The following is a 10,865-nucleotide window of genomic DNA, read 5'->3' as shown; positions in this document are numbered from 1 at the left end:
ATTTGCCCAAACAAGAATAAAACCAAGAGGTGTAGCTTTTGACGATAGAGGAAATATAATCATAGAATGAAGATATCAACTACAATCAATATTTGCACCAACAAGATATAACAAGATATCAAAGATGCACACAACTAAGAGAAAAATAGAAAAAGAGAGAAAAAACAAACACATCTTGTGGTGAAGAAAATGGCAGTACCAGCACTCTAACCATCACCGAAGATAATACCTAGACTACAAAAGAGATTCTCTGAATGCAATACCTCCAAGAATGAAATAATGCACAAACGTTGTCGTCGCCCGATCGAAAATCTTGAGTTTTCACCCTGCAAAGGTGGTTGGCCATCCAAAGCCTATTGCGCATAGCTAACCACGCAAAAAACTTGATCTTCGGCGGTGCCCAAGCTTTCCAAACCAACCTATTCATGCTAGTAGCCGTGGCCCCAGAGAATTGTGCCTTATATGCCAACTTGCAGGGTACTCACCCCTCGGTGTTATGTTCCAAAAAATAGTTTCTTCAATCTCCTCTTGGAGGTGGATGGAGTTGAGGAGGGCCCAAAGCATAATATATTCTTGAATGTGCGGAACAGATAAGGACTCATCCAAAGGACACATACAATATAAAAGATGGTGTAGACGAGACATGCATGTCTCGGTCTCCAAAGACTAAGAATAGAGATGCAAATGCAGTAGTGTTAGGGTACCCTCTACGCTCTATAGTTCAAAAAATGAAATAAATACTTTGTTCATTTTGTTCAACCAAAGAGGATACCCTAATTGTCACACACTTGCATCTCTAACCTAGACCAAGTGATCGACATCGACCCGATGGTTAATTAACCGGAAAAACAGAAACCTGATACAAAATGATACCGGATTAGAGTTTCACGAGAAAATTTCCAAATTCACAAATATATGAGAAATAATAGAGACGGTCGCAAAGTTTCATATTTATATTTTGATTTCACTCGACCTTCTTTTGAAATGTTTATTGGTAGATGTCTAAAACCATAAAGCTACTCGATGTTCACGAAGGGCTGGTTGAGCACGCACTCGCGAGTCCACTCCGATGCCGAGCTCCTCCATGGTCTGCCTGTCCTCTAGATCCTTGTCGGTGTAGCCGGTGGCGAGGCTGAGGTTGTGGTATGCACGCTACTAAAACCAAAAGATGTAGCTTTTTACGATAAAGGAAATACAATAATATCATGAAGATACCAACTACACCTAATATTTGCACCAACAACATGTTCAAAGAAATCATAAATGCACACAACTAAAAAAATAGAAAAGGAGAGACAAAGAAAACAAAGACATGCTGCGGTGGCAGTAGCAACACTCTAACCATCACCGAAGATGAAACCGGAACTATAAAAGAAATTCTCCGAAAGCAATACCTCTAGGAATGAAATACTGCACAAACGTTGTCATTGCCCGATGGAAAATCTTGAGTTCACCCTGCAAATCGTAACTCGGTACTCGAGTAGCACCACACAAAAAAAAAGCAATCCACATGTGTTGTCACCCCTCTTTCTGAGATTGTAATAAACATATGAATTTTCCACTAAACTTCCATGCAAAACACAGTTCAAAAATTAACTACTGGATATTAAGATACTCCTTTTAATAAAGTACCGGAGCAAAGCATTAACACTCCGTGAACATATGTGATCCTCACATCACTGCCATCCCCTCCGGTTGTCCCGATTTCTGTCACTTCGGGGCCTCGGGTTCCGGACAGCGACATGTGTATACAACTTGCAGGTAAGATCATAAAACAATGCATATCATGATGAAACAATAACATGTTCAGATCTGAGATCATGGCACTCGGGCCCTAGTGACAAGCATTAAGCATAACAAGTTGCAACAATATCATCAAAGTACCAATTACGGACACTAGGCACTATGCCCTAACAATCTTATGCTATTACATGACCAATCTCATCCAATCCCTACCATCCCCTTCAGCCTACAGCGGGAGAATTACTCACACATGGATGGGGGAAACATTGCTGGTCGATGGAGAGGCGTCGGTGGTGATGATAGCGATGATCTCCTCCAATTCCCCGTCCCGGCGGAGTGCCAGAACGGAGTTTCTGGTCCCGAGACGGAGTTTTGCGACGGTGGCAGCGTACTGGATGGTTTCTGGCGACTTCGACTTCTTGTCTCGCGTTTTTAGATCAAAACCCTTAAGTAGTCCAGAGGAGGGCGTCAAAGGCCAGCCGAGGAGGCCACACGCTAGGGCGGCGCGCCCCCCTCCTGGGTTGCACCGGCCTAGTGTCTGGGGGGCCTAGGCCTCCCCCAGGTCTGCCCTTCTGGCTCCGTGATTCTTCTGGAAAAATAAGACCTTCGACATAAATTCCGGGGATTTTCCTGAAAGTTGAATTTCTGCACAAAAACGAGACACCAGAGCAATTCTGCTGAAAACAGCGTTAGTCCGTGTTAGTTGTATCCAAAATACACAAATTAGAGGCAAAACAATAGCAAAAGTGTTCGGAAAAGTAGATACGTTTTGAACGTATCAATACCTTCATGACAAAAAAAATAGCTATTCCTCCACTCATATTGTCACAATAAACACCATAGAAGCCCCTAAGGCCGAGATGATTTCGAAGACGATGCACACGATCACTCCTCTAGCGTGTTTCACATAAAAATACTAGTTGGGAAATGCGTGTACTGAGAAGAACATCAAGCTCAAAAACTGTTGCGCCATTCCCTATACCTTGACAGTTCCAGCCGAAACAACTCATTGGTTCTAGTGACCTTCAAAAAACAATCTCCAACACGAACTAGCTAGCCAAGTGCCCGAGGACTCGACCCCATACAGACTAACCAAAGCAAAGATCACGGACAAGAGCGGTCCTAGGGACCGGACGAACATGCCAACCTCCAAGCGCTGCGCCTAAATCAGCCAAGAAAAATTCAACTGATCATTAATCTAAACCAAGATGGGTAGGCCACGCTGCACCACAAACAACCTAGACAACATGTCAATAGGGGTCCAAGGAACCAGATGGACAGACAAGGCTCCTAGATGCACCTCCGTCGCAAAGATAGACATGGATGATGCGGCTTTTCAACCATACGGGAGGCCTCGGGTACCGGAAATTCCTTTTTATCTTGAATGCATATGCATCTTTTATCTGGAAAATAAATTTTGAAAAATTTAGAAACAAAATTCATCTCCAGTTCTATGTGGGCATGTATTGTTCCGCAGACATTTTGTGCCATGTGTAGAAGATAAATAATGTTTCGAGAAATGCGTTGTTTTAGCTCTGAATTTTGATTATTTTACATAGCCTGCACCAAAAGTTATTGTTTTTCCGAAACAACTTTATAGGCATGTAGGATGTGGAATTGCACATGTTATTTTAACATTATTTAATATATTTAAAAAATATTTTAGCATAAAGATAGCATATATTGCCAAAACACCGCATCCCTCGAGTACAACCTATCATTTCTCATGTGTTGCCGCTTTAGCGTCTAGGTTCACGGTTCCATTGAAAAGAAATCCACCTAAAAACTATTGGGAAGTGGGTTGTGGGTTTTGGGGATCTAAAGGAATTTGCCAAGTTGATCCACTATCCCGTTATTCTTTATTATTGATTCTTTGTGGGTCTACATCCAACACATTGTTCCCTCTACTCTTCCAAAACAAGAATAAAACCAAGAGATGCAATTTTTACGATAAAGGAAATATAATAATATCATGAAGATACCAACTACACCTAATATTTACACCAACAACATGTTCAAAGAAATCATAGATGCACACAACTAAAAACACAGAAAAGGAGAGAAAAAGAAAACAAAAACATGCTGCGGTGAAGATACTTGCAGTAGCAACACTCTAACCATCACCGAAGATAACACCGGGACTACAAAAGAAATTCTCTGAAAGCAATACCTACATGAATAAAATAATGTACAAACGTTGTCGTTGCCCGATCGAAAATCTTGAGTTCACGCTGCAAATCGTAACTCGGTACTCGAGTAGCACCACACACAAAAAAAACAATCCACATATGTTGTCACCCCGCTTTCTGAGATTGTAATAAACACATGAATTTTCCACTAAAATTACATGCAAAACACAGTTTAAAAATTAACTTCATATAGCACGTTCAATCGACTTATAGAAAACTATTACTAGTATTATGTTTCACCGGTAATTAATCCTATACTGTCGAAACTAGCCTATCTAGCTTAGCAATCTATGCCAGAGGGGCAACTTGATGAAAAGCCTACGGTAGAAGCGGATCCCGAGCTCCAAGATAGACGTTTAGGACGCGGCTCCCCGTCAGCGGTGGCACCTGCGGCATCGAGTCAGGCTTCTCTCTCTCGGCGAACACCCGCTGCATAACGATCTTGTTGTACTCCGCGTGGCTACCTCTGAACAAGACGCGTGGCACCTGTGCCCGCCGCTCCTGCCCCTCCTCGGCAGCAGCCTCGAGCCGGTACTCGATGTTCACGAAGGGCTGGTTGATCACGGTCTCGTTGCTCCACTCCATGATGCCGAGCTCCTCCATGGTCTGCCCGTCCTCCAGATCCTTGTCGGTGTAGCCGGTGGCGGGGCCGCGGTTGTGGTATGCACGCTGCGTGGCGACGGGCACCCCCTCGGCCGCCTCCACGAGCTCCTTGACGCGGCGCACCGTGGTCGTGCGGTACACCTTGACCATCAGCACCCTGGACAGCGCGCACGCGGCCTCGGTGTGGTGCCACGGCATCCGGTGGACGTACACCATCGAACGAACAGTTGGTGGCGCCCCAGTCAGTCAGCGAGCCTGCTGCCGTTCCTCAGATCACCTGTCGGGATTGGTACGTGATCTGCTGCCGGTCCGCCGGCATGCCCGTCGCCGCGCGCCTCGTACCTGGCCTTGCATGCATCAATCGCGCGCGTGACAAAAACTGAAGCCGGTGTCCACCTCCCGCGCGCGTGCGTGCGTGCGTACACCGATCGAAGCCAGCCTGGATCGTTGCGCGACTACAAATCCATGCGTGCGTGCGTGCGTGCGTACGGAACCGAAGCCGGCAGCCAGCCAGCTACAGTGCATCATTTCGATTTGGGTTTGGGTTTGTATGCAAAAGAAGAAAAAAAAATGGAGCCGGGATCGATCAGCTCACCTCATCCCAGTTTTATAACGTAGGTCCAATTTTTTTCTTGGATTTGGGGCGACCGTATACGTACACCGGAACCGTCGATGGATCAATCGCGCACGTGCATACCGATTACCCAAGCCGGTGGTTCAATTCACTCATCCTGGAACGCCCTAGTGTAGTCTCCCTCGCTGGCCTCAACATGGGAGGGAATACCCGTGCACGAAAGAAACTAACTAGACGCAACAAGAAACAACTACAACACCAAAGTTCCACTACAAAAGGAGGAAAAACAAAGATTGAAGCTCTATTCTTGTCCTTCACAAACGTAAGAAATAATCAAGCTGGAGAACAACATTCCCATGCCCTAAGCATTAGTACTTCAAATTAGAAAACAATATGGGTATATAATGATTTTTTTTTAATGGGTACGGGTCCATAAGGACCCGGATGCTGCCTCATTTATAAACGGTGGAATAAGAAGTTACAGGGGAGTCAACAGACAAACTAGGAACTACAGAAAAGACCCCAGAAAATAGATACAAGGTCCTCAGGACAAAAAGATAAAAATCTATCGGGTCCTCGAGATCCTTCTCCACCATCAAGAGCTGAGCTCCGCCGCCGCGCCAGGAATACCGGCACCGGGGACGAACCACTTGGACCAGCACCACTGGAAGGTGCGCAGCAGCAGGAGCTGAAGATCCTCCGCATCGGCTTGAAGCCTGGAGGAAGATAGACCATCGAATCGAGGCCAAGGAGGGTCGCCCTTCGACCATGATGTGCAGAGGCAGGGCGGAGGTAGCCGCCGGCTTGAGTCCTCCGCTGAAGAACTTCTGAAACGAGAGCAAAGAAGCTCTCCGACGCAGCAGATGTTCCCCGCCGTCTCCAAGCCACCGCTCCCTAAACAACCGCAACTCCCCATCCCCCCTCGCCGCCACGGCCGGCCAGGGAAAGGAGAAAGACCACCCAGAGAAGCTTGTGCTTGGCACGGGATAAAGGCCCTTTCTTTATGGAGTAGCCCGCCGCCCAGATCTTCACCGCATCCGACTCCGACCGTCGGAGAAGAAGGTCGCAGGCCGGCTCTAGATCTCGGCCAAGAGATCTAGTAGCCAACTCCCGGCATAAAGCCAAGAAAACCTAGATCTACTAGAACTATACACTAACCTAGCTCCGGCGCTTCCCCTAGGCCATCTCCGACCGGCTACGCCGGCGGAGAGGCCGTCGGATCGGCCCGGTCTCCGGTGGGAGACTCTCAGTTATTGTAGCGGGAGGAGAGAGGGGAGGGGGGAAATGAGCGGTTGGGTATATAAGGATGGAGTAACGAGAAATATCACACCCATAATCAAAACTTTTGAAATAAAGCTAGGGATAGACATTGCATGTTAGGAAAATATAAAAAGATAAAAACTTGACGACACTACACCGGGTCCACCATCCACTTCATCAGCATGACCGGTGCCTGTTCCGGGCTGCATCGGCCTCCCTCATCAAGGACACCACACTCCGCCAACCCCATCAACATGACCGCCTGTTCTCAAGGAGGGTACCCTCACACCGGCTCTCCCGTCACCCCATCGACACACAGTCAGATGAGCTAAGGGTGGGGCTTGTTCCAGGCGAGGTATGTAGGCTTAGCGACGAATGAAGAACTTTGATATGCAATGTAAGCCTAGCTGCAATCTACTAGTAACAAAGACACATTTTTTGTTTTCTTTCATGCATGTTTAGATGCCTTGAAAACTACTACTAGCTAGTAGCAAATACAATACCCATTGCATTCACAATTACTTGCTTTATAGGTTTTGTCAAACTTAAATTTTATGAACTTTGACCAAAAATTTAGAAAAGTATATCGATATTTACAATATCATATATATTGTACTAGAACAGATATAAAGTATTATATATATTTGATATTATGGATATCAATATTTTTGGTTATATTTGTGATTAAGTTTTGTAAAGTTTGATTTTGACTAAACCTAAAACACGAAGTAAATAGAAGCGGAAGGAGTATATGTGATATGGTTCCTTTTTTTTTTGAGCAAGTAATAATCGAACACGTGTTTGGATTTTGTGCCATGGGTAGAAGACAAATAATGTTTCGAGAAATGCCTTGTTTTAGCTCTGAATTTTGATTATTTTACATAGCCTGCACCAAAAGTCGTGTTTTTCTGAAACAACTTTATAGGCATGTAGGATGTGGAATTGCACACGTTATTTTAACATTATTTAATATATTTAAAAACTCTTTTAGCATAAAGATAGCATATATTGCCAAACCACCGCATCCCTGGAGTACAACCTATCATTTCTCATGTGTTGCCGCTTTAACCTCTAGGTTCACGATTCCATTGAAAACAAATCCACCTAAAACCTATTGGGGAGTGGGCTGTGGGTTGTGGGGATCTAAAGGCATTTGCCAAGTTGATCCACTATCCCGTTATTCTTTATTATTGATTCTTTGTGGGTCTTCATCCAACACATTGTTCCGTCTGCTCTTCCAAAACAAGAATAAAACCAAGAGATGTACTTTTATGATAAAGGAAATATAATAATATCACGAAGATACCAACTACACCTAATATTTACACCAACAACATGTTCAAAGAAATCATAGATGCAAACAACTAAAAACACACACACAAAAAAACAAAGCGGTGAAGATACTTGCATTAGCAACACTCTAACCATCACCGAAGATAACACCGGGACTACAAAATAAATTCTCTGAAAGCAATACCTACAGGAATGAAATAATGCACAAACGTTGTCGTTGCCCGATCGAAAATCTTGAGTTCACCCTGCAAATCGTAACTCGGTACTCGAGTAGCACCGCACAAAAAAAAAACAATCCACATATGTTGTCACCCCGCTTTCTCAGATTGTAATAAACACATGAATTTTCCACCAAAATTACATGCAAAACAGTTCAAAAATTAACTTCATATAGCACGTTAGAAAACTATTACTAGTATTATGTTTCACAGGTAACTAATCCTATACTACTGTCGAAACTAGCTTATCTAGCTTAGCAATCTATGCCAGAGGGGCAACTTAATTGATGAAAAGCCTACGGTAGAAGCGGATCCCGAGCTCCAAGATAGACGTTGAGGAGGCGGCTCCGCGTCAGCGGCGGCACGGGCGGGGTCGAGTCCGGCTTCTCTCTCTCGGCGAGCAGCCGCTGCATAACGATCTTGTTGTACTCCGCGTGGCTACCTCTGAACAAGACGCGTGGCACCCGTGCCCGCCGCTCGGCAGCAGCAGCAGCACCTGCCCCGAGCCGGTACTCGATGCTCACGAAGGGCTGGTTCATCACGGTCTCGTTGCTCCACTCCATGATGCCGAGCTCCTCCATGGTCTGCCCGTCCTCCAGATCCTTGTCGGTGTAGCCGGTGGCGGGGCCGCGGTTGTGGTATGCACGCTGCGTGGCGACGGGCACCCCCTCGGCCGCCTCCACGAGCTCCTTGACGCGGCGCACCGTGGTCGTGCGGTACACCTTCACCATCAGCACCCTGGACGGCGCGCATCCGGTCGACGTACACCATCGAACGAACAGTTGGTGGCGCCCCAGTCAGCGAGCCTGCTGCCGTTCCTCACCTGTCGGGATTGGTACGTGATCTGCTGCCGGTCCGCCGGCATGCCCGTCGCCGCCCCGTACCTGGCCTTGATGGTGTCGGTGCCCGACAGGCCGAACATGCCGTGGAGGTGATAGAAGAAGGGGTCGCGGAAGACGCAGCGTGGCAGCGTGGACGAGTCGGCCACGCGCGCGTACTTTTAAGATGGATCAATCGCGCGCGTGAAAAAACGACCTTTACGTGCGTGCGCGCGTGCGTACACCGAATCCATGCGTTCGTCTTGTACGGAACCGAAGCCGAAGCCGGCAGGTGGGATGGACCACGTCTTGTGTTGCCAGCCTGGATCCCAACGAATTATTACTTAATTAAACGTTGCGCCACTACAAATTAATCCATCCCTCGCTGTCGCCCTGACCATGCATGCAACGATACGTACGTCATTAACCCAGCCAGCCAGCCAGCCAGCTACAGTACATCATTTGGATTTGGGTTTGGGTTTGGGTTTGGGTTTGGGTTTGAATGGAAAAGAGAAAAAAAATAGCGTCGCAGGTGGAGCCGGGATCGATCAGCTCACCTCATCCCAATTTTATAACCCAATTTTTCAAAATAATAATCGATCAGCCATCCTTCTTTCCTCAAGGGCGTCGGGTGTACGTCCCTCCTCACCCCCGCCATGTACCGGGGGAAACCCCAAGACAAGTTGAGTCTACACCATAGTAAATGACACAATGCATGACACCACATATATGTTACTACCCACTAAGGCCTGGTTTGGTGCCAGTGTTTTTCTGTGTTTTGATTTAGTGTTTTGAGGAGTGTTTTGGGTGAAAACACCAACCACCCAAAACACTACTCAAAACACTACAAAACCCCTTTCACCTAAAACACTTGTCAAAACACTTGTTTGGAACACGGGTTTTGCAAACTAGTGTATTCAAGTGTTTTCAACACAAATGAATAAAAATTCAATTTTTTTTGACATTTTAAACTAGACTTGTATCACAAGTAAAAATCCAATCTTTTTAGCACACTAGAAGAACATCTCTCATATCGATAATACAAAACATCAGTATCAGAAGCACATGACAAGCCAACAAAGAGCTCAAACTTTCAGTCTATAGGTAGGGTACCACAGAGGCCGCACATCAAACACAGTGGAACAGAAACAAGTCCCAGGTATCGGAGCGAGTGTATCAATGTTTTGAAGCAGCTGAGCAAGAGAATGCAGAAAATAAACTGTATGATGTACGCAAAGTTTACCACAAGCAAAAGTGACAATTTTGTGAAAAAAAGATAAATAGAAAGTACCAGCAAACAATCTAAAATGTGTATTAGTACATTGCAGTCAGAATGTCGACTGCCTAGGACTCTCAGTTACTACTAGATTCACAAACATCTCTACAAGCAACAATGCATCTCGAGCATACAGTAAGCATTTTGCGCCTAAAATTATCAAACACAAAGCATGCAAACAACAATCGATCAATAGCTCAGCATTATAACTAAATTATCAACAGTAAATAAGTTTACTGTCAGATCTGTCCCCTACTCCCTGGCAAAACTAGTCCAGTCCAGGACCATACTGGCAAGATCTGTCCCCTACTCCCTAGAATTCAACCAAATCTCACATTCAGGAACCCTAGAAATCAAAAAAAGGAGGAGTATCTGAAGTACATGGAGAGGATGCGGTGGGGTGGATGATACTCACGATTGACTCCATCTTCGACCGAGAGGAGGGGCGGCGGCAGGAGCGTCGGCGGCGGCAGGAGTGTCGGCGGCGAGTCAGAGGGAGCGGCGGCTTTGTTCTTGCGGCGAGTCAGAGGGATCGTCGGCGGCGGCGTCGGCTCGGAACGGCGGCAGCAGCTTCGGCTTGGGACGGCGGCGGCAGCGGCGGCTTCCTCGCCCTCGCCCTCTCGTCGCCAGCTCTCGTCCTTCCACGAGAAAACGCGAGGGGGTGGACGCGTTTTCCTTCCACCCCAGCCCGACGGGTTTCCGCCGGTTTCGTTGGGCTTAAACATGTCAAATCCGGTCCACCGAACAGCCCATAGGTGTTTCGAGGTGTTTTCGGGTGTTTTGCTCGAACCCGAAAAAAACACTCCAAATCCGGCCCAAACACTTCTAAAAACACTGGCACCGAACAAGGCCTAAAGGGGTAGTAACTTATACTAGTAAGAGCATCTCTAA

Source organism: Lolium perenne, chromosome 7 (genome assembly GCF_019359855.2).
Source record: "Lolium perenne isolate Kyuss_39 chromosome 7, Kyuss_2.0, whole genome shotgun sequence".
Classification (NCBI taxonomy): domain Eukaryota; kingdom Viridiplantae; phylum Streptophyta; class Magnoliopsida; order Poales; family Poaceae; genus Lolium; species Lolium perenne.
Note: the sequence above shows the minus strand (reverse complement) of the source record.